The 22787-nt window shown below is 35.7% G+C and overlaps 1 protein-coding gene and 1 non-coding gene across 2 annotated transcripts in view; one reads left to right on the top strand and one right to left on the bottom strand.

Annotated features, from left to right (window-relative positions):
- LOC105482052 (ADAM metallopeptidase domain 28) overlaps positions 1 to 22787 on the top strand; it is a 596506-nt gene that overhangs the window by 293726 nt on the left and 279993 nt on the right. The window lies entirely within an intron of this gene.
- LOC112426720 (U1 spliceosomal RNA) lies at positions 21540 to 21702 on the bottom strand. Its single transcript, XR_003018126.2, has one exon. It is a non-coding gene; the product is annotated as a U1 spliceosomal RNA (small nuclear RNA).

Genomic DNA, 22787 nt, shown 5'->3' with positions numbered 1-22787 from the left:
ACATATACTCCATGCTGGAGCCTGGCTCTGCAACTGGTCCATAAATACCCACACCTCTCACTGCTATCAATGTGGCAATGGAAGTGCCTGGAACGCAGGCCCTTGTGCTACTACTGCCCCAAATCCTGTAGCCACAGTTTTTTTACACATGCCCATGGTCCAGACCCAGGCTCTGGTCACTACACAGGCACCACAGATCAGACACTAGTGCCACCCCAACTGCCAAGGTTACCCACAAGCCAGATCTGGTGCTAAGAGAGGGGTTCCCTGGGCCACAACTTCCCCATGGAAGAAAGAGATCAGGAGAACTTCAGCAGTCTTTACCACCAAAAATCCCAACAGCTCTCCCTAGTAATGCAGACACTCATGATTTTGGCTACTCACGACCCCTGCAAATCTTTGCTGACGTCAATCTCAGATGACAGACCTGGTGAAGGCTACATCACTGCACATTTACTCAAGCTGAAAATCACTGCACCTCACTCAGCCAGCCCCTCTACATCCACCCTTGGATGAACATTTTTACCTACTAACACCGGCCTATAAAGTCTAGAAGACATCTATATTCTAGAAAATCAAAGATCATTGTATAACGATAAAAAGATATATTCATCAAGAGGACTTAACAATCATAAACGACAGTTATTAAGTTGTTTTGATGTTGGATGTATAATGCATCCAACATCAGAACACCAAAATATATACAACAAATACTGATAAATAAATGTGAAGGAAGAGATGGACAGCAACACAATAGTAGGGATATCAGTACCACACTTTCAACAATGGACAGATTATCCAGATGAAAATCAATAAGGAAACATTGGACTTGAACTATACCTTGGATGAAATCTAACAGGTATATACAGAACATTTCATCCAACAGCAGCAGAAGATACATTCTTTTCAAGGGCACACAGAAGTTCTCCAGGATAGATTATATATTAAGCCATAAACAAGTAAAAATTTAAAGAAAACCAAATCATATTAATTATCTTTTTCACCTACAATGACATGAATCTAGAAATCAATACCAGGAGGAAAACAGGAAAATCTATAAATACAGTAAGTACTTATTTAACAGCATTGATAGGTTCTTGGAAACTATAACTTTAAGTGAAATGGCTTAACCTGTGCCACAAGAACTTCTATTTATATCAATTAGCCCATGGTAAAATTGGTTTTGTTATACAGGTCATCATTTCAATTAAATTCATGATTTCCAAGAACCAATCAACAATGTTAAGTGCGGACTTACTGTACATGGAAATTAAACAACACATTGTGAACAACGAATGGGTCAGGGAAGATATCAAGGGAAATTTAAAAATATCATGAGGCAAATGAAAATGGAAAAACACAATGTTATTAACCTCATGTGATGCCAGAAAAGCAGTTCTGAGAGGGGAGTTTGTAGTCATAAATTCATACATGAAAAAAAGAAAGATCTCACATAAACAACCTAATGTTACACCTCTAAGTACTAGAAAAAACAATCTAAGCCCAAACTTGGAAGAAGGAAGAAAATAGCAAAGAGCAGAAATAAATAAGAGTCTAGAGTAACAATGAAAAGATCCAGAAAATTAAGAATTGGTTTTTAGAAAAGTAAAATTGGCAAACCTTTTGCTAGACCTAAGAGAAAAATAGATAAAATCAGAAACGGAAGGAGGCATTACAACTGATATTACATTTATACAAAGGATCATAAGAGATCACTATAAACAATTATATGACAACAAAGTAGACAATCTAGAAGAAATAAATTTTAGAAACATACAAACTACCAAGACTGAATCAGGAAGAAGTAGAAAATCTGAACAGACTATTAGTGAGTAAGGAGATTGAATGTCATTAAAAAAAAAATTCCCAACAAAGAAAAGTACAAGACCAAATGGCTTCACTGGTGAATTCTACCAACGATTTACAGAACTAATACCGATTCTACTCAAAATATTCTAAAACATTGAAGAGGAGAAAATATTTCCAAACCCATTCTATGAGAACACAACAAAAAACTACAGGTCAATATCTCTGATAAGCAGATGCAAAATTCTTTAGCAAAATACTAGCAAACCAACTCCACCAGTACATTAAAATTATCATACACAATGATCAAGTGAGATGTATACCTGAAGAATGGTTCAACATATGCCAATCAACAAATGTGATACATCATGTTAATGTAATGAAGGACAAAAATCATGTTCATCATAGGTATAGAAACATTTGACAAAATCTAACATCCTTTTATGACAAACTCCCAACAAATTAAGTATAAAAAGAATGTGCTTCAACACAATAAAAGCTATATATTGCAAGCTCACAGCTAACATCATACTTGTATTATTCTGTGCATGCTGCTGTAACAAAACATCTGAGACTGGATAATTTATAAACAATAGCAATTTATTTTCTCACAGTTCCGGAGGCCGGGAAGATCAAGACTAAATCACTAGTACTTGGTGTCTGGTGAGGGCCTTCTTGCTGTGCCCTCACATGGCAGAAGAGGCAAATCCTGTGTCCTCACGTGGCAGAAGGAGGAAGAACAAAAAGGGCTGAACCCTTGTGAACCCTCTTTTATAGGGGCACTAATCATGAGGGATGAGTCGTCATGACCTAATCAACTTCTAAAGGCCCCACCTCTTACTATTGTGCTTTGAAGATTCAGTTTCAGCATACATTTTAGAGGGAACACAAACATTCAAATTGTAACATATTCAATGGCAAAAAGTGAAAGCTTTTCCTGTAACATCAAGAACAAGACAAGGATGCCCACTCTTGCTAATTCTATTCAACATAGTTCTGGAAGTCCTGGCAAGAAAAAGAAAAAGCATCCAAAGAGGTAATGATTATTTGAAGTGAAGTAACTCAGGAATGGAAAACCAAACTCATCCTATGTTTTCATATGTGGATGCAAAGGTATAAGAATGACACAATGAACTTTGGGGACTCAGGAAAGGGTGGGAAAGGGGGTATAAAAGACTACAAATTAGGTTCAGTGTATACTGCTTGGGTGATGGGTGCACCAAAATCTCATAAATCACCACTGAAGAACTTACTCATGTAACCAAATACCCACCTGTTCCCCCCAAAACTCATGGAAATAAAATTTAAAAAAAAAGAGGGAAAATGGTTTCTGTTTGCAGATGGCATGATCTTATATATAGAAAACCTTGAAGACTACCAAAAATTAGAAGTAATAAAGTTGCAGGGTATAAAATCAATATACAAAAATCAGTTTTCTGTCTATACATTGACAATAAACTTTTCAAAAAAGAAATTCAGAAGACAATCTCATTTAAAATAGCACCAGAAAGAATAAAACACTTAATGTGGTGAAAGATCTGTACCCTAAAATCTGTAAAACACTGATGGAAGAAATTGAAGACACAAATAAATGGAAAGAGATGCTATGTTCATGGATCTGAAAATCAATATTGTCAAAATATTCATATTACCCAAAGCAATCTACAGATTAAATGCAATCTCCATTAAAATTCTAATGGCACTTTTCACAGAATTAGAATAAACAATCCTAAAATCAGTATGGAATCACAAATGACCCTGAATGGCCAAAGCAATTTGAGCAAGAAGAACAAAATGGGAGACATTACACTTCTACCCATGCACATTTGGTCAACTAATCTTTGACAAAACTGTCAAGGATACACAATGAGGAAAGAAGACTCTTCAATAATGGCGCTGGGAAAACTGGATATCCACCGGCAAAGTAATGAAATTGGATATGATACATGAAAATCAACTCAAAATGAACTAAAGATTTAAATATAAGACCTGAGACCATAAAACTCATAGAAGAAAATGTAAGGAAAAACTTCATTACATTGGTCTTAGCAATTGTTTTGGATATGACACCAAATACACAGACAACAAAAAGATAAACAAATGGGACTACATAAACTCAAAATTCTATGCAGAGCAATGTAAACAATCAAAATGAAAAGGCAACCCATGGAATGTAGAAAACATTTGTGAGCCATTTATCTGATAAGGGTTAATAACCCAATTAAAAAATGGGCAGAGGACCTGAAAAGATATATTTTTTTTTCTCAAGGAAGACTTACAAATGGCAAACAGGTATATGAAAAGGTGCTCAGCATCACTAATCCTCAGTGTTCTTCAAATTGTTTGATTTCAAATGCAAACCAAAACTACAATGAGATACTATCTCACACCTATTGGGATGGCTAGTATGAAACAGTCAAAAGAAAAAAGTGTTCTCTAGTCTGGAGAAAAATGGAACTCTTATACATTATTGCTGGGAATGTAAATGAATACAACCATTATGTGAAATGGCACGGAGTTTCCTAAAAAAATTACAAATAGAACTATATGATCCAGCAATCACACTTCTGGGTATATACTCATAGTTAGCAAAATAACTATCTCGAAGAGATATCCCCAGGCCTGTGCTCATTGCAGCATTTTTTACAATGTTCACAATAGCCAAAATTGAAACAACGAAAGTGTCAGTTGATGAATGAACAAAGAAATTGTCATATATATAGCAAAATATATTATATACATATAAATATAATATTATTTAGCTTTAACCCTTCTCCCATTTGCCTTGAGAATACTTGTCAGCCATGCTTGTGGCTGCAGCATTTACCCTGAGATAACTTTGCCAGGAAATATCTTGCTTTTATGATTATTTTTCCATCATTCTGGTAAATCAACTTTGGGAACAAAAGACATTCTATTTATAACATTCTGTTTTTAGTAGCGGTATTTCCATTTACAAAATATAGTAATTCTTGATTGCTAAAAATGTCAAATCCTAGAAAACATAGCAGTCCTACACGTGATGTTAACATCATTCTCGAACAGTTGTTGGCCAGAGATTCATTGGATAAATTAAGGTTTTCCAAAGTATATGATTCTGGTGAGTCAGACAATTTTGATGTTAATTTTGTTTAGAAATAGCTTGGAGAACAGTTTTTGTATTTTATTTTCACATTAAAAATCAGATTTGCTTCAGCCTCAAAAAGTGTGTTTATGTAAAATTAAATGAGCACTGGCAGTGAGCTGCACTTTTTTTTTTTTTTTTCTACATGGGAACAGGATTAAAAGAAAAGGAAATTCTGCCATTTATGACAACATCAATGAACCAGGAAGACATTATGCCAAGTAAAGTTAAAGTAAGACCCAGAAGAATAATGCATACTCTTAATTACATGTGGAATATGTAAAAGTCAACCTCATAGAAACAAATACTAGAAGGGTGATTATCAGGGGACAAAGGGATGGGAGAAATCGGTCAAAGGGTAAAAATAGGAGCTGTAAGGTGAGTAAATTCTGACCTAGTGTATAGCATGGTGACTATAATTGATAATATATACTCAAAATTCACTAAGAGTAGATAAATATATGGATATGTTAACTAGCCTGATAATTTCACAATATATACATATATTAAAATATCATATTGTATACCTTGAATATACACACATTATATTGGTCAATTATACCTCAGTAGAGCTGAAAAAATATTGAGTAATTTTTAAAAACCTGAGATTGGCCAACTCTCCATTTCTCTGCTCTGATTTGGTCTATACGTCTCATTTTCTGTAATCATATAGATTTCTCTTTATTTCCATTTGCCTGCTCTAGTGGAAATTTGGACGTGGGCAGGTGAAAGGGTAGGTTTTAATTCCATTTCAGATTTCCAACTTGATTCTTAAAACTCCTCTCCTTTTTTGTCAGTTTCTAGGCTAGATCTCAGGACATCTCAGGTTATTTAATGTATATCATTATTTCAATTTATTTAAACATCTTAGAGATTAACAGATCAGCCCCATCAATGTTAGTTGGATTAATCTAACTAAAGCAATGAGTTTCAGTTTATATCTACCTGCTTTCTGACTTGCAAATTAGAGTGTGTCTTGCAAAAAGTTATCTGCTCTGAGACCATTATACACACAAAGATAATTTATAGGAAAAACCTGAATATTGGATAATCATCAATAAAAGTGCAAGCATATAGAGTGTTTACTTTGTGTTAGAATTTGTAGTAGTTTTTTACATGTACTGCACCTTAAAATGAAATCTTTTATAGGGATATAGTTCTGAAATTTCACATTTTACGATTGCAAAAGCTCTGAAGTTTGGAGAATGCATTACAATACAAATACGCTGAGCAATTGTCAGCCTAGAAAACTTGCTGTCAGAGAAAATTAGAAATAGCTTCACACTACCAAATTAAGAAAACAATTTGGCAATACATTTTGGGCACTTGCCCAATGTTTAATATCACTTGAGGGAGTGCCTACTTCTAATGAAAAATAAATTTGTAGAGTGAAAGAACATTTTTATTTGTTCCTTTACCAAAAGTAAAAATATGAATAAAGAATATGGCTGCAGTACTGCAGTTTTTAATGAATATAAAAGATCTTCTCTCATGTTAATACACTCCATGATTTGAAGAAGAGTACCCTTATTTTATTCCTGTCTAACCTACCCAAGACCTATCCAAGGCTCTGGGTAAGAATAAGGAAACTGAAGACTATTTTCAACTACACTAGAGTAACTAAGAACATACAATGCCTGTAGAGTCAGGGAAATCTCTAAGCATATCTTTCTGAGCCTTAGTTCTTCACTTGAAAGATGAAGAAAATAGTATCTATGCCGTAGGAGTGTTGTGAGGATTAAGTGAGATAATTTATGCAAAACATCTAGTATTTTGCCTCTTATGGAGTAGGAACTCAATGAATGATGGATTTTTAAAAAATCATTGTTTATTAGTATTATTTCTCTGAGTCTATTCCCTTTTCTTTAGTGCCCAAGAAAAGGTACTAAAAGAAGAAAGTGAAGGAAAGAGGGAGACTAGATATTGTAGCTTTAGAGTAATGATAAAGCAGAGAATCCCAGAACTGTGTCTCTGTTTAGTAATTTTCTGTTCCTAATAAAACAAAGCAAGGCAAAAGAGAAGAAAAGCTTTGTAGAATTTTAGAATAACAATCAATAAAGTTATGTTATAATCAACCCAATAAACACATATCATTTCTGTGATTCAAAATGGAAAGGGTATCTCAAATTTAACTCCCATAACTTTAGAAATTTTAGTGACCAGAGTTGTTTTGTTGTCATATTTGTGGTGGATCTATGTCTATCTGGATGCCCAGATAATGCATTTGTGGCAGCATGGTTCTTTCTGAGGTTCACACCCTTTCCTTGAGCACGTACCAGCATAAGGTGCAGACTAAGGAAAAAGAAAAACAGCTTTTGTGAAACTGGACATTAAACTCAATACATTGCATTCTTCCCATTTTCCCCATTTTTTGGGATCAGAGTTGTGGTTTGGATTAAGTTCAGAGGGAGAAGTTTTTCAGGCGTCAAATAGTTTATATGATTTCAAGAATTTGTAAGCCCATGAGTTGTTGGCTGAGGTATTTTCTTTGCCCTTCCTTTCTTGGAAAGTCCAAGTCCTTTCAACGTGGCCAGAGAGTCTAGCTTCCCTTTGCTGCTGCATCTCTCACCATCTTCCCTTGCCCTCTGTGACTCGGCACTTCTCAACTTCTGTCATTTCTTTAAACCTGTGGTATCCGCTCCTGCATCCATTTCTTCACATGTGGCTTTCTCTCTGTGGGGAAAACACTTCTACGTCCTCTTTGCTTCTCCTTGTCTGCTTATCCTTCAGGTCTCAGCTCACAAGTCACTTTCTCCAGGAAGCTCTCTCTGACCTTTTAAGTTAGTGTTAGGTCCCCTTCTTTGTGCGCGCACATGTGTGTTAGAAAACATAACAGATTGGGCTGCAATTGGATGGTGGGCTGCTCACTGTTCTTGTATTCCCATAATAGTGGAAACCATGCTCATTTCGTGTCTTCAGTGCCAAATATAGTGCCTGGCACATAGGAGAAGCTCAATAGATATTTGTTAAATCAATACATTTGAACTGTATTTTAAAGAACAAAAAGGAGGAGTTTGGGAAAGCACTGCTGGCCCAATTATAACATAGCTTTTATTTGCCCCTTGGCTATTCCTAGTTCCTTCTTGCCACATCTTTATAATCTCCTTTTCTGGAATCTGGGTAAAATATTAAGTAAAATATTAAGCATCTTCACAACAAAGCCTGTTTAATGGTAATGGGGACTTCAGTTTATAGTGTGTGTAATAAGTCAGAATAGCTTAGATGTTAAGTCCCAGATTTGGAGTTAAGCAAACCTGTGTTTAAATCCACCCTTACAGGTGGTGGCCCTCAACAATGTACATTGACCTATGCAAGATTATTTTCATCTATAAAATAGGAATAAAAATGTCTAAGACAAATGATTTGATGACAATTCCATTAGATATTTTATGTGCAATTAGTTTATTGAACATTGTGGGCTCAGTAGGGTGTGAGTAAGAAGCAACCTAACTTTTTTTTTTCATTGTTTCTTTAAAGTTGTCTTGTTGACTCCTTCCTTCCTCCTGGGTAAAATATCAAGCAGATAACCATGGGTTTTCTGATCGTTCTTAAGTGTGAATAGATAGTCTCATTTTCAGGTACTAAAGAGTCTAGTCCATTGTGATTTCACAACAGTTTCTCACTTAGTTCTGAGTCTTTCCTGCTTGAGATATCCCAGCTTGGGATAACTTCAGGTTAGGAAAACCATGACGGGGGAAAGAGGTTATAGTGACCTTCCTTAATATTTTCTCATGTTACTCCTCCCCCTGTCATTCACTGAGCTGCCCCTGTTCTTACAGGGAAGAGCCTGGGAAAGGGAAGAGAGGGAAGGACACAAAAGTTCTTTTGGCCAGCATAGTTTTTACCCAGTATTGGCATGTTTCTAATGGGACAGAGGCAGATGCAAGCTATTTCTCTCTTGAGTTCTTGTTTGTCTCTCAGAGGATCTCGTTTCTGGGGATCTTCCTCCCGCTCTTCCCTGATGGAAGTGATATTTTATGGCTGGCCGCTTAACACTCTCCTCAGTCCATTTCTATCTACTCCAAACAACTTTCTTGGGAGTGCCTTACCCCTCGAAGCCCAACTTTTGGACAGGGTTCCTTGCAAGTTGACTCATGTCTGACTTCATTCCCCAATGCTACGTTTCTTTTTGTCCTGGAATCTCTAAAAATTCTCAAAGTGTAAGGTATTCATCTCTTTCCAGTAAGTGGAGCCAGACACAAAGACCTTGTTTTACATAATAGAGTATGGGGAATTATTTTCACTTTTGATACAGCATTTTTATTACACTTATATTATGACCTTCACTCTAACCATATCTCTTCTGTCAGGCCAGGATGCTCTAAGCAGCTTCTGGCCTTTATTTTATTTTATTTTTTTATTTTTTTGAGGGGGGGTGGTGGGGAGAGGGGCATAAGTCAGGTATCAGGTCCAATATCCCCCAAACTTCAGAGGATATACCCATCAGATTTCTGAAATCCAGGTTACTAGTTTGGAGGATGGAAGAGGGAAGATACTGTACCTTGAAATGCTCTTGCTAAAGAAATGCTAATGCACCAGTGTCTCCTCAGCATTAGGCAGGTGTCCTTGGTTTATGCCCTCAACGTGGCCCAGTGTTTGCTAACCCTATTTGCTAGACCACCTGCTAGATGGTCTGGTATCTCTTTGGAATATTGGGTACTCATCACCCTTTGATTTCAGGTTTGGGTTACCAGCCAAAATTAACATGATGGGAAAACATCCCATTTGACATCCTGTTGTACATTTAAAATTTACATATAATACAGTTAATTAATAACTGGTTGTAGTAATTAGCTTGTTATTAAAGCAAAGCAGATGTGTCAGCATCAATTCTATCATTCTGAGTCATTCTCGCTTTTAAGAACGGTGGGAAGATTTAAGAGCTGGATGTTAAATAAAATAAAAGATGAAAGACGACTACATCTATCTATGCCAGAATCACCACCTGGTCATTTCCCACCCCTGTTACAGGAAGAGATAGCAAGGAAGAATTTCCCTTTACTGAAGTATGTTGGGATTTTGTATCACATGTTATTTCTTTGATCTGAAATCTCTGTCCATCTCTCCTTTTGCCCATTTGTTTAAAAAATTCATTTATTTTCTTTTTAAGACATAGGAAATGTTTCAACATATTTGGAAACTTTTTCCACTCTATCTTTCAGAGGAGATTTTCCTTTGTATTCAGAAAGCACTCCATATAGGTCTTTATTTTGAGGTTTAGTATATTTATTATATTTACATATTTATGAAATTCTTAAGAACCATGCCTTATTGCACAAGTTTGAATATGCAAAAATGCTTAAACTGTAATGTAACATTGGAAATTTTATGGTTAGACTAAAATATATGAGAAATATCGATTTGGTGTCTCTACTTCCTTTTTTATCATGAAACATTTCATCCACTGTTCATTTATGTTTTGCCCATTCTAACCTTAAAAGCCATTCCAGGCAGGCAAGCAGTAAGCTTTTTCATAAGCAGGGCCAGGATATGAAGACCTTGCTTTATGAACAATGGATAGAGTAGAAGGAATTATTTTATATTTTGATACAAGATTTGTAATAGAGTTTATTTATGGAATAAGATTCAATAGATTGATGGAAATCATAAATTTAACGTTTACAATAAATGGGAATGCTGCTGTTTACAAAAGTACTGATATTTGTTACTTCAGTTCTTACTACCCTATGAGGTAGGGGGGTTATTGTGCTTATTATAAAACTGAAGCCCAGAGAGTTTAATAACTTGCCCAACCTCACATAAGAAAGGAATAATTCATAGATTCATTATTCAAACCAATTCTAACTCAGGGTTCCATGTTCTTTTCATTATACAAATGCTCGATTTGTAAGTTATACAATTAATAACAGAAAGACATACACATGATTTTTAACTGATACAAATCTATTACATAAATCTATTTTTAGGTACCATTACCACGTCACTAATATTCAATGCAAAAAATTATGCTGAAATTAAAAAAAATTTATACTAGATTTTCCTATTTATATAGCACCTAGTACTTTAAAAAGTGCTTTAATTTTCTTGCAGGATTCTCACAATAATTCAAACTCGGAGGCTTACTCTTCCTTTATTATCTTATCAACTCATAAATATCCTAAAGATAGACATAAATTCAATCATTTTGTGACATTCTATAATGCAGAAACTTGGTTACAAGTTTCTGAGAAAGTGAAACTATAAATTACAATGCCATTTATAGCTTTGAAGCAAGAGAATCTTTAATAGTAAAGCTACCATTCATCCATTTATTTACTGATTAATTGTTCTTCTATCATAGTCCAAGAACATGGCTTAGACCTATAGAGAATATGAGCATTAATAAAGTTTATCCTTTGCCGTCAAGTATTTAATTTGAGATTGAATATGTATGTGACATAGACATACATAATGCAAATATTTAGTAGGAAAAAGACTGAACGAATAGTTAAAAAGTTCAGTGGAAAGAGAATAGTACCACTTCAGAGAATAAGGGAGATTTTAGAGAAGAGACAGTTAAATAGGATCCTGAATAATATAAGCAAATAAAAAAGAAAGAAAAGAATCTCCTAGAGTCAGTGAATAATAAGATCAAAGACAAAAATAGAAAGGCACAGGTTGAGTTTTGGAAATAATTGGTTGGACTATAAAATATATGACAAGAAGCAGAGGGAGATAGGTCTAGAAAGATATTTGAGGCCAGACAGTGAAAGGCCTGGAATATCAAGTGAAGAAATGGATTTTAATCGGTGCTGATGGGAAGCTACTGAAGGATTTTGATTAGGAGAATGTGACAAGTTGGGAGATGGATTCTGTAATCATTTTCACATTTGGAAAGTGGAAGAAGCATCAGTTAGAGTGATTATAGTTGTACATTTGAAAATTGCCTGAGGCCAGGAGTTCAAGACCAGCCCAGCCAGTATAGCAAAACCCTATCTCTACTAAAAATACAAAACTTAGCCAGGCTTGGTGATGCATGCCTGTAAGCTACTTGGGAGGCTGAGACAGGAGAATGGCTTGAACCTGGGAGGCGGAGATTGCAGTGAGCCAAGATTGCACCACTGTACTCCAGCCTGGGCGACACAGTGAGACTCTGTGTCCAAAAAAAAAAAAAAAAAAAAAATGCATTCTTCTTAAAATGCTTCCACAGTTCCCATTGTCTTCAGGGAAAATTAAAACTTTTCAATATGCCTGAGAAGATACCATGTTTTTTCATTTTTCCTTCTCCACCTCCCCTCACTTATTGTAACATGAGGTGCTCTCACTCCTGATACTTTCCCCACCAGGAAAATGCGGCTTCTTGTCTTACCTGACTGGCTTCAAGAATATGTGTAAATGTTATTAGTTCAGGGAAATTGTTTTCTTCTATAAAACAATAAAATCTACCTGTTATATGTCCCCATAGCACCATGAACTTCTCCTGCTCTGACTGTTATTCCATTTTATTGTAATTAGTTGTTTAATTGTGTATCTTTCCAGTTAAACCTCGTGCTCTATGGAGGTACAAACATGTGTCTTGTTAAATCATGTGGACACGTGTACCTGGGTCATGAAGGTTTTTCTCAAATAGATGTGTGTACATATGTGTATCACATATAGAAAAAAATCCTGGAGTACCAGCAAAGCAGCACATGCTGTTTTATAACTGAGAATGAAAATGTTCACAGCAAATAAATATTTTAAGTTACTTGGTAGGTTTTTCCTTTTATAAATTAGAATGACCACGATTTTTGGTGAGGTGAGTCAAACTTTGCTTCTGTTCATGATGTTAATATTTTGCTCTTGAGAACTGTTATTTCTCTGAGAGTTGGAGGATGGAAAATGTGCTTTCTTTCTCCTCTCTGAGTCTACATGTATGTGGCTCCTCCTTATCATCATCATCATCATCATCATCATCATGGCAGTTCTCATTTACTGGACCCTGGCAATATGCCAGTTCTGTTGATAGGCATTTTATGCGTGTTATTTCATTTAATCTAAACAACAAGAGATATTCCCTATTTTATGTAACATTTATGAAGAAATGTCAAATTAGAGAGATTAAGTAGCTTGCTCAAGATTACAAAAAATGTTGCCCTCTTAGAAGTAATGAATAGAGCAGTGGTTTCTAGAGACTGGGAAAGGTTCGTGGGGTGAGGGAATAATGGCAGGTTGGTTATCAGATACAAACTCACACAGCTAAATAGGAGGAACAAGTTTTAGTGTTCTGTAGCTCTATCGGGTGAACTATAATTAACAATTTGTATATTTTCAAATAGCTGTAAGAGCAGAGTTTGAATGTTCCCAACATAAATAATAAGTTTGAGGTGATATGCTAATTACCTGATCATTACACATTGTATAAATGTGTCAAAATATCACATTGTACCCCACAAATATTTACAATTATTATGTATCAACTAAAAATAATAAAACAACAACAACAACAAAAGATTACACAGCTAATGAGTAACAAAGCTGGAATGGAAACCCAAATCCTATGATTGCTCAAACTGCTCTTAAACATGCTGGGTCATGGTTTTCCTCAATTATTTCTAAGCCCACCTCCACAAGTCTAGTTAATGTCAATATTGCCCTAGATGGAATGTCCATGACATGCTTTAACATGTCTATTAAACTTCAGAGTTTAAAAATCACTTTTACGTAATTCATTTCATTTAGTAACAATTTGGTAAAATTGCTATGATTGATGGTCCAACTCACATTCTACAGATAAGAAAATCATAGGTCAAGTTGAGAGACTTGTTGAGGGTCAAACAGTAATTAACACATCCATGTTATTAGACAAATTTGTTTTCTCCACTATATTGTGTTACCTCCATGTGTACTTATGTAAATTCATTTGCATACAGTTTAATGGATGAAAAATTATAGTGAGAAGTGTTAGCTTCACGAGCATTGTCCTTTTGACTCCAACAAAACAACAAAACTGATTAATTTATCTCTTATTTTCCTAGGTCTGTATATGAGGCAGAGGCTTCTGTTTCATTCCTTACCTAATATCAATATTCCAGTTATCTTAATAAGGCTCAGATTTTTGCTGGGTGGGGAAGGGAGCCAGCATGCCATCTAAAAATTTTATGTCGAATCTTCTTTTCTAGACATGGTGAGCCTTGTAAACAGTTCACAAAAACTAGAAAAATGGGAAGAATATTGTTTTGTTTAATGTCTCACTCACATGGACTTTAACAGTGCTAATGGCCATATGTAGATGACGCGCTACATGTGCGAGCTACATGTGTCTTCTGATTTTGTAACAAAGTGAGGCTCAGAGAGGGCAAAAGACTTGCTGTAGGTCACCCAGCTTATAGGGCAACTGAGGCTCAGATTATTAACCCTAAATCCAATCTAATTGTGTTTTCTCTCTGTCTCTCTTCTTAATTTTCAGTGAGAATTTTTGGCATTTTTATTTATTTTTATTCATTAATTTATTTTTGAACCAAGGCTCACTCTGTCGCCCAGGCTGGAGTGCAGTGGCGTGATCTCTGCTCACTGCAACCTCTGCCTCCTGGGTCACGTGATTCTCTTGCCTCAGCCTCTTGAGTAGCAGAGATTACAGGTGCCTGACAGCACACCCAACTAATTTTTGTATTTTTAGTAGAGACAGGGTTTCACCATGTTGGCCAGGCTGGTCTTGAACTCTTGACCTCAGGTGATCCACCTGCCTCAGCCTCTCACAGTGCTGAGATTACAGATGTGAGCCACCATGCCCAGCCATTTTGGACACTTTTAAAGGAAGATTATAGAAACACTAAAACGATGCTGGTTTGAATTTGTTGATTCCTACATGGTCTGTGAAATTATTTACTCAGCACTATTGTACTCAGCTATATTCCTCTATAGTTACATCTGTAAGCACCATTGAGTATTAGAAAATGGTTTTGTAATATTTTTTTCTATAGAAAGATACAATGATAATTCAGCATTTCCCTTAGCATGTTTGATCAGAATTTGTTGTTTGTAATTCATAGTTTGGAGAAGTTTATTTCAGCTTTACAACTCATTGACAGAGCCATCTCTGCAGCTTCCTTCACAGTCTTTTGCACAGAGATACGCTCTGGGAGCACTGCAGCTTGTTTACATCCTTGGGCATGATCCTGACAGGCAAGCTGGTTCACAGAGGCTGTGTCTCACTCTGTAACCCCTTCCTTTAACACCAGCCTCCCTAGATTTTCTCCTGTGGATTCAGATGATATGAAGCTGCAATTTAGTGGTACCCAGGGTTCACTCCTTCAGCAGTTCCTTGTAGGGTAAAATATAAAGTCTGGTCACTTGCTGAAGTTTATCAGAGGTTGTCTTACAGTAGAAGCTGTCTTGGCCTCAGGCCAAGGAGTGTCACTTTTCTTTATACCCTTATTCAGCTTCATTGATCTGAAGTTCACTCCTTATAACTGAGGCCTGAAGCCAATGAGAAGAAAGGCTGGATTTGGGATTGGGTGGGAATAGAGGGGAACAGAAGGCTTAAGATCCTATGATGCTTATGGAGGAAGCAAATTCCACAAATGATCAGCTCTGCTTCTGCAGAGAACAACGCTCTGTGTGGATTTGAGGTGAAAAACAAAGGCTTCCAACTCTGTTGATGATGAGCAGATGGAATGAGCTAATGGGGTAAAGGAGCTCTCAAATCCTGATCCTAAGTAGACTCTGTATGGATTGCCAGAGGTAAATTGAGGCAGGAAAAAGAATGCAAATCATCATTGGTGAAGTGTCTGTTCAAGTCTTTTGTCTGCTTTTTTTTTTTTTTTTTCAATTGAGTTATGTGTCTTCTTTTAATTGAGTTGTTTGAGTTCTCTATATTTTGGATTCAAGTTCTTCATTTGTTATATATTTGCCAATATTTTATCTTGGGCTGTGGCTTGCCTTTTCATTTTTTAACAATGGGTGTTAAAGAGCAGTTTTGTTGTATTAAAATAACAACAAAAAACAGCTTTGGGCTTCAAGAATTTTTCTGTGTTATTTACCTTTGCAATTTTATTAATTTCTGCTTAATGTGTGTTATTTTCTTCCTTCTGCTTGCATTGGGTTAATTTGTTATTCTTATTACAATTTATTATGTGTAAGCCTAGGTCATTGATTTTAATCTATTCAACCTTTGTAATATAAGCTTTTAATGCCATAAATTTCTAAGTATTGATTTACTTGATCCCATGGATTTTAATATTATGTGTTCCTTTTCATTTAGTTCACAAAATTGTCTAACTTTGTGGTATTTTTTTGACTAATGGTTTATTTAGAAGTGAGATGCTAGGTTTCTAAATATTTGGAAAATTATCAGACTTTTTATGGTTATTTTAAAATTATACCCAATTATATTTGTATAATTTCAATAATTTTTTATAGTTATTGGGAATAATTTTATGACCCAGAAATATGGTCATTTGTGGAAAATAGTTCATGTGCTCTTTTTTTTTTTTTTTTTTTTTTTTTTTTTTTTTTATTTATTATTATTATACTTTAAGTTGGAGGGTACATGTGCATAACGTGCAGGTTTGTTACATATGTATACTTGTGCCATGTTGCTGTGCTGCACCCATCAACTCGTCATTTACATCAGGTATAACTCCCAGTGCAATCCCTCCCCCCTCCCCCCTCCCCATGATAGGCCCCGGTGTGTGATGTTCCCCTTCCTGAGTCCGAGTGATCTCATTGTTCAGTTCCCACCTATGAGTGAGAACATGCGGTGTTTGGTTTTCTGTTCTTGTGATAGTTTGCTAAGAATGATGGATTCCAGCTGCATCCAAGTCCCTACAAAGGACTCAAACTCATCCTTTTTGATGGCTGCATAGTATTCCATGGTGTATATGTGCCACATTTTCTTAATCCAATCTGTCACTGATGGACATTTGGGTTGATTCCAAGTCTTTGCTATTGTGAATAGTGCCGCAATAAACATACGTGTGCATGTGTCTTTATAGCAGCATAATTTATAATCCTTTGGGTATATACCCAGTAATGGGATGGCTGGGTCATATGGTACATCTAGTTCTAGATCCTTGAGGAATCGCCATACTGTTTTCCATAATGGTTGAACTAGTTTACAATCCCACCAACAGTGTAAAAGTGTTCCTATTTCTCCACATCCTCTCCAGCACCTGTTGTTTCCTGACTTTTTAATGATCGCCATTCTAACTGGTGTGAGATGGTATCTCATTGTGGTTTTGATTTGCATTTCTCTGATGGCCAGTGATGATGAGCATTTTTTCATGTGTCTGTTGGCTGTATGAATGTCTTCTTTTGAGAAATGTCTGTTCATATCCTTTGCCCACTTTTTGATGGGGTTGTTTGTTTTTTTCTTGTAAATTTGTTTGAGTTCTTTGTAGGTTCTGGATATTAGCCCTTTGTCAGATGAGTAGATTGCAAAAATTTTCTCCCATTCTGTAGGTTGCCTGTTTACTCTGATGGTAGTTTCTTTTGCTGTGCAGAAGCTCTTTAGTTTAATGAGATCCCATTTGTCAATTTTGGCTTTTGCTGCCGTTGCTTTTGGTGTTTTAGACATGAAGTCTTTGCCCATGCCTATGTCCTGAATGGTACTACCTAGGTTTTCCTCTAGGATTTTTATGGTATTAGGTCTAACTTTTAAGTCTCTAATCCATCTTGAATTAATTTTCGTATAAGGAGTAAGGAAAGGATCCAGTTTCAGCTTTCTACTTATGGCTAGCCAATTTTCCCAGCACCATTTATTAAATAGGGAATCCTTTCCCCATTTCTTGTTTCTCTCAGGTTTGTCAAAGATCAAATGGCTGTAGATGTGTGGTATTATTTCTGAGGACTCTGTTCTGTTCCATTGGTCTATATCTCTGTTTTGGTACCAGTACCATGCTGTTTTGGTTACTGTAGCCTTGTAGTATAGTTTGAAGTCAGGTAGCGTGATGCCTCCAGCTTTGTTCTTTTGACTTAGTATTGTCTTGGAGATGCGGGCTCTTTTTTGGTTCCATATGAACTTTAAAGCAGTTTTTTCCAATTCTGTGAAGAAACTCATTGGTAGCTTGATGGGGATGGCATTGAATCTATAAATTACTTTGGGCAGTATGGCCATTTTCACGATATTGATTCTTCCTATCCATGAGCATGGTATGTTCTTCCATTTGTTTGTGTCCTCTTTTATTTCACTGAGCAGTGGTTTGTAGTTCTCCTTGAAGAGGTCCTTTACATCCCTTGTCAGTTGGATTCCTAGGTATTTGATTCTCTTTGAAGCAATTGTGAATGGAAGTTCATTCCTGATTTGGCTCTCTGTTTGTCTGTTACTGGTGTATAAGAATGCTTGTGATTTTTGCACATTAATTTTGTATCCTGAGACTTTGCTGAAGTTGCTTATCAGCTTAAGGAGATTTTGGGCTGAGATGATGGGGTTTTCTAAATATACAATCATGTCATCTTCATGTGCTCTTGAAAAGAATGTGTATTCTGGTTGTTGGTGGAGGGGATTATTCCATAAACATCAATTAAGTCAAGTTACTTGATAATATGTATTGCTCACGATTTCTGTGTCTTTCCTGATATTTTTGTCTGCTAATTTTTATCCATTATTGACAGAGGGAATTTGAAATCTTCAACAATAATTGTGGATTTAAGAAAATTGTATTTTTCGTATTTTCAGTTTTTGATGTATTTTGAAGTGCCTTTAAGTGAATACATTTTAGAATATTTATCTCTTCTGGATTAAGTGACCCCTTAATCCTATACAATTACCTGCTTTTTCCTTGGTTTTATACAGTTATAGATATCGATACTATATACTAATATTATAGCTGATATTGATATAGTCAAGCTTGTTTGTGTATATGTGTGTATACCTGCAAAATACAACTTTGTTATTTATTCAACCTATATGTGTCTTTGTATTCAATGTCAATTTTTCTTTTAGATAGTGTATAGTTTGGTCATTCTGTTTTCTTTTTGTTTTTTTTGGTCATTGTGTTTCATGTCTAACTTTGCCTTTTAATTGGTATACTTATATCATTTACATTTAATGTGATTGATTATATACATGTCTTCAAATCTGCCAGCTTTTCATTCATTTTTTGTCTTATCTATTTTTGGGTTCTTAGTTTTTCTCCTTTTCTGCTTTGTTTTGCATGAATTACATATTTTTCCATGATTTTGTTTGATCCTCTTTATTACTTTTTTCCCCTATAGTTTACATATACATATAATTTTTAACTTCTAGCAAGCTACCTTTTAATATTAGTCTGTCACTCTATACATATTATAAGAACATCATAACAGTACACTTTCATTTTCCATGTCTGGTCTTTGTGCTATTGTCATGTATTTTATTTTAACAAATGTTACAAACTTGGCAATGCATTGTTACTGTTTTTGCTTTAAACAGCCAATAATATTTTAATGAGCTTTAAAAGTAATACAATGAAATTTACCAACATATTTACCATTTCTGGCACTCTTCGTTCCTCTTCATGGATCCAAACATCTAGTTGATATGATTCTTTTTTTCTCATGAATGACTCCCTTCTACATTTTATATTATAGTGCTTATCTGTTGTTAATGGAGTCTCTCAGCTTTTATAGACCTGTAAAAATTTTCAATCCATTTTCTTTTTGGAAGATATTTTCACTGGGTATAGAATTCTAAGTTGACAGTTTTTTTATGGAGTATTTTAACAATGTTGCTTTACTGTGTTCTGGCTTGTGTTTCTGTTTAGAAGTCTGTCATGGTCATTACCTTCGTTGTTTTGTGTGTAATGTGTCTTTTGTTTTCCAGTGGCTGGTTTTAAGATTTTTTTTCTGTGTCACTGCTTTGCTACAGTTGGGCTATGATTTGTCTTCTTGTGATTTTCTTTGTTTCTTCTATTTGGGGTTTTTTGAGCTTCTTGGATCTGTAGAATTATAATTTTTATAATTCTACAGATTGAAACTTTAGCAATTCTTTCAAAAAATTTTTTTTTGACTCACTACTCTTTCTATTCTGGAATTTGATTCCATGCTCATTACACTGTTCGAGATTGCTGATAACTCGCTGTTGTTCTGTTTATTTTTAAAGTCTTTTTCCCCTCTATTTTATTTTGGATACCCTATCCTATCATGTCTTTCAGTCTATTATTTGTTTTTCTTTTGCAGTGTCTAATCTGTCAGTCAGTGCACTTTTATGTCAAACATTGCAGTTTCATTTCAGTTCAATTTTTCTAATCTTCTACTTATCTTTTTATTCTATTCATACTTCTTGAACAAATTGAGTTGTATTTATAATTGTGTTTTAACACCCTTGTCCACTAATTCTATTATCTTTGTTATTTCTTTGATTTCTTTGTTATTGGCTTTTTGTTATGCTTCATATTTTTCTCATTTTCATGACTATTAATGTTTAATTGTATACCAGTTATGAATTTTAGATGATAAATCTTGTTTTGCTTCTTTAAATAGTTTTGGTCTATGTTCCAGGGCATAACTAAACTACTTTAAAGTTTGTTTTTAAGTTTTGTTATGTGGGTCCAGAGCAGCTTTTAAGTTAGGACTAATTTGTCTCAACTCCTAAGGCAAAACACATTTGAGGGCTCTAACACAAACATTGGCAAATTTTTTTCTCTAGAAGACCAGATAATAAATATTTTATACTTTGTTGGCCAAATGGCCTTTGTTGAAATGGTTTAATTTTGCTATTGCAGCACAAAATCAGTCATAGATCATACGTAAACAGATGAGTATGGCTACGTTCCAATTTGGCCTGTGGGCCATGTTTTACTGACTCCTGCTTTACTTAATGATAAGCATTAGGAGAGCTTTCCATTGTAGCTGTTGAGGGCATGAACTAGTTCCATCTTTTAGTGAGACTTGGAGATCATTCATTCTCCCTGCTCCTTTCTAATGCTACTTGCTTTAGCTTTAGGACTTATTTTACATGCATATGCTGATCAGTATTCGGCTAAAGTCTTTGAGGAAACCCTCTGATAATCTCTGGTGTTCATTCTCTTCTCTTCAGTAATCTGCCTCATGAATTGACAATTCTTAACCACCTTCTTCTTATTTCTTCTTCTTTCCTCTTCTTTCTTTTTTCTCCTTTCTTTCCTCTTTCCTCCTCCTCCTCCTCCTCCTCCTCCTCCTCCTTCTTCTTCTTCCTCCTCCTCCTCCTCCTCCTCCTTCTTCTCCTTCTTCCTTCTTCTTTCTTCCTTCTTCCTTCTTCCTTCTTCTTCTTCCTTCTTCCTTCTTCCTTCTTCCTTCTTTCTTCTTTCTTCTTTCTTCTTCTTCTTCTTCCTCCTCCTCCTCCTCCTTCTTCCTTCTTCCTTCTTCCTTCTTCCTTCTTCCTTCTTCCTTCTTTCTTCTTTCTTCTTTCTTCTTCTTCTTTCTTCTTCTTGTCTTGCTCTGTCACCCAGGCTGGAGTGCAGTGGCATGATCTCGGCTCACTGCAACCTCCACCTCCCAGGTTCAAGCAATTCTCCTGGCTCAGCCTCCTGAGTAGCTAGGACCACAGACGTGCACCACCATGCCCAGCTAATTTTTGTATTTTTAGTAGAGACAGAGTTTCACTATACTGGCCAGGCTGGTCTTGAACTCCTGACCTCAGGTGATCCACCTGATTCAGCCTCCCAAAGGGCTGGGATTACAGGTGTGAGCTACCAAGCCTGGCCTGGACCTGTTCTTCAACCATGAAGACCAGGGGAAAGCGCAAACACAGTCCCCCACTACCACAAATTATGCAGTTGAATTTCCCACATTTGGGGAAATTGCAGGGGCCAGCACATCTGGAGTGCAATGGATGAGCCTCATGCTGGGAAAACCACCTTCATGATCATGGTATCTCCCCTGCCAGTAAGTATGAATTCTTAGCCTTCTTAAATCCTGATCTCTGCCTCTTCAACTCAGGGAAAACGCCCAGGTCCAACTTGGTTTGATCTGTTTGATGCTGCATACTCTCTCCAGGCAGTAAGCTAGAGCAATCTTAGGACTCTTTTACTTTGATTTCTGATTCTTGGGGATCACTGCCATTATTTATTTGTTTTTCAATGTTGGAAAACTGCTCTTTCCTATATTTTGTCTGCTTTTTCCCTGTTATTTCAAAGTACGTATAAATTTAGTCCCTGTTATTCCATCATGACTAGGCACATATCCCCTCTGTTTTAAAAAGTACTTTTTAAGTACTGTTTATCTATTATAAAGTCTCAATGATTATCTGTATTCTCTTTCTACCATGATTCCATGGGAATGAATTTTAACATTTAAAAATAGGTTTTTCTGATTTCCCTTTTGTATATTTTACTTATAAAAATAATTATTACATCCATGTAAACACTTGAACTTAAGCAGTTTTTCACTATGGTAAACATTTGTTAAAATAAAGTCTGAATTTTTCAACATCGTTCCCTCTAGGCTTATAAAACCTTTTCACCTGTAAATGGGAAATTTTTTGCCTTGTTTTTACCTCTCACTTTTTTTCCACTGGCCCATCATCTGAAAACTTATTATGCTAATACTACTCTTGATACCTACAATTTCCTTTTCATATTAATGGATTTTCATTAAGTGACGGGTTGTATTATCCCCGATTGTGTAAAGCAGTATTTTCTTGTCAAATTTTAGCTTTAGACTGAGAGGGTGGGAAGCTGAGAGGGTTTTGGCACAGCTTATACCTTATATTAATAATATAATCTCAAAATTAAAATACAAGTGGCAATGGTTAGAAATCTAAGAGACAAGATGATGAGTCAGGCTGGTATTATAATGTGGGCTTCCACACAGGGGTGAGAGCAATTATAGTGTCTGGACAGTTAAACATCGACACTCTTAGCTAGATGACAGAACAAAGTTGTGGTTGGGGCTCTTGGTTTTAGTCTGATTCCATCTGTACTAGATCAAGTAGGACTCAGATATTTGTAAATGTGGATCATACCTTCTGTTGTTCACA

Source organism: Macaca nemestrina, chromosome 8 (genome assembly GCF_043159975.1).
Source record: "Macaca nemestrina isolate mMacNem1 chromosome 8, mMacNem.hap1, whole genome shotgun sequence".
Taxonomy (NCBI): Eukaryota; Metazoa; Chordata; class Mammalia; order Primates; family Cercopithecidae; genus Macaca; species Macaca nemestrina.
The sequence above is the reverse complement of the archived record's forward strand: the minus strand, read 5'-3'. Positions and strand labels throughout refer to the sequence as shown.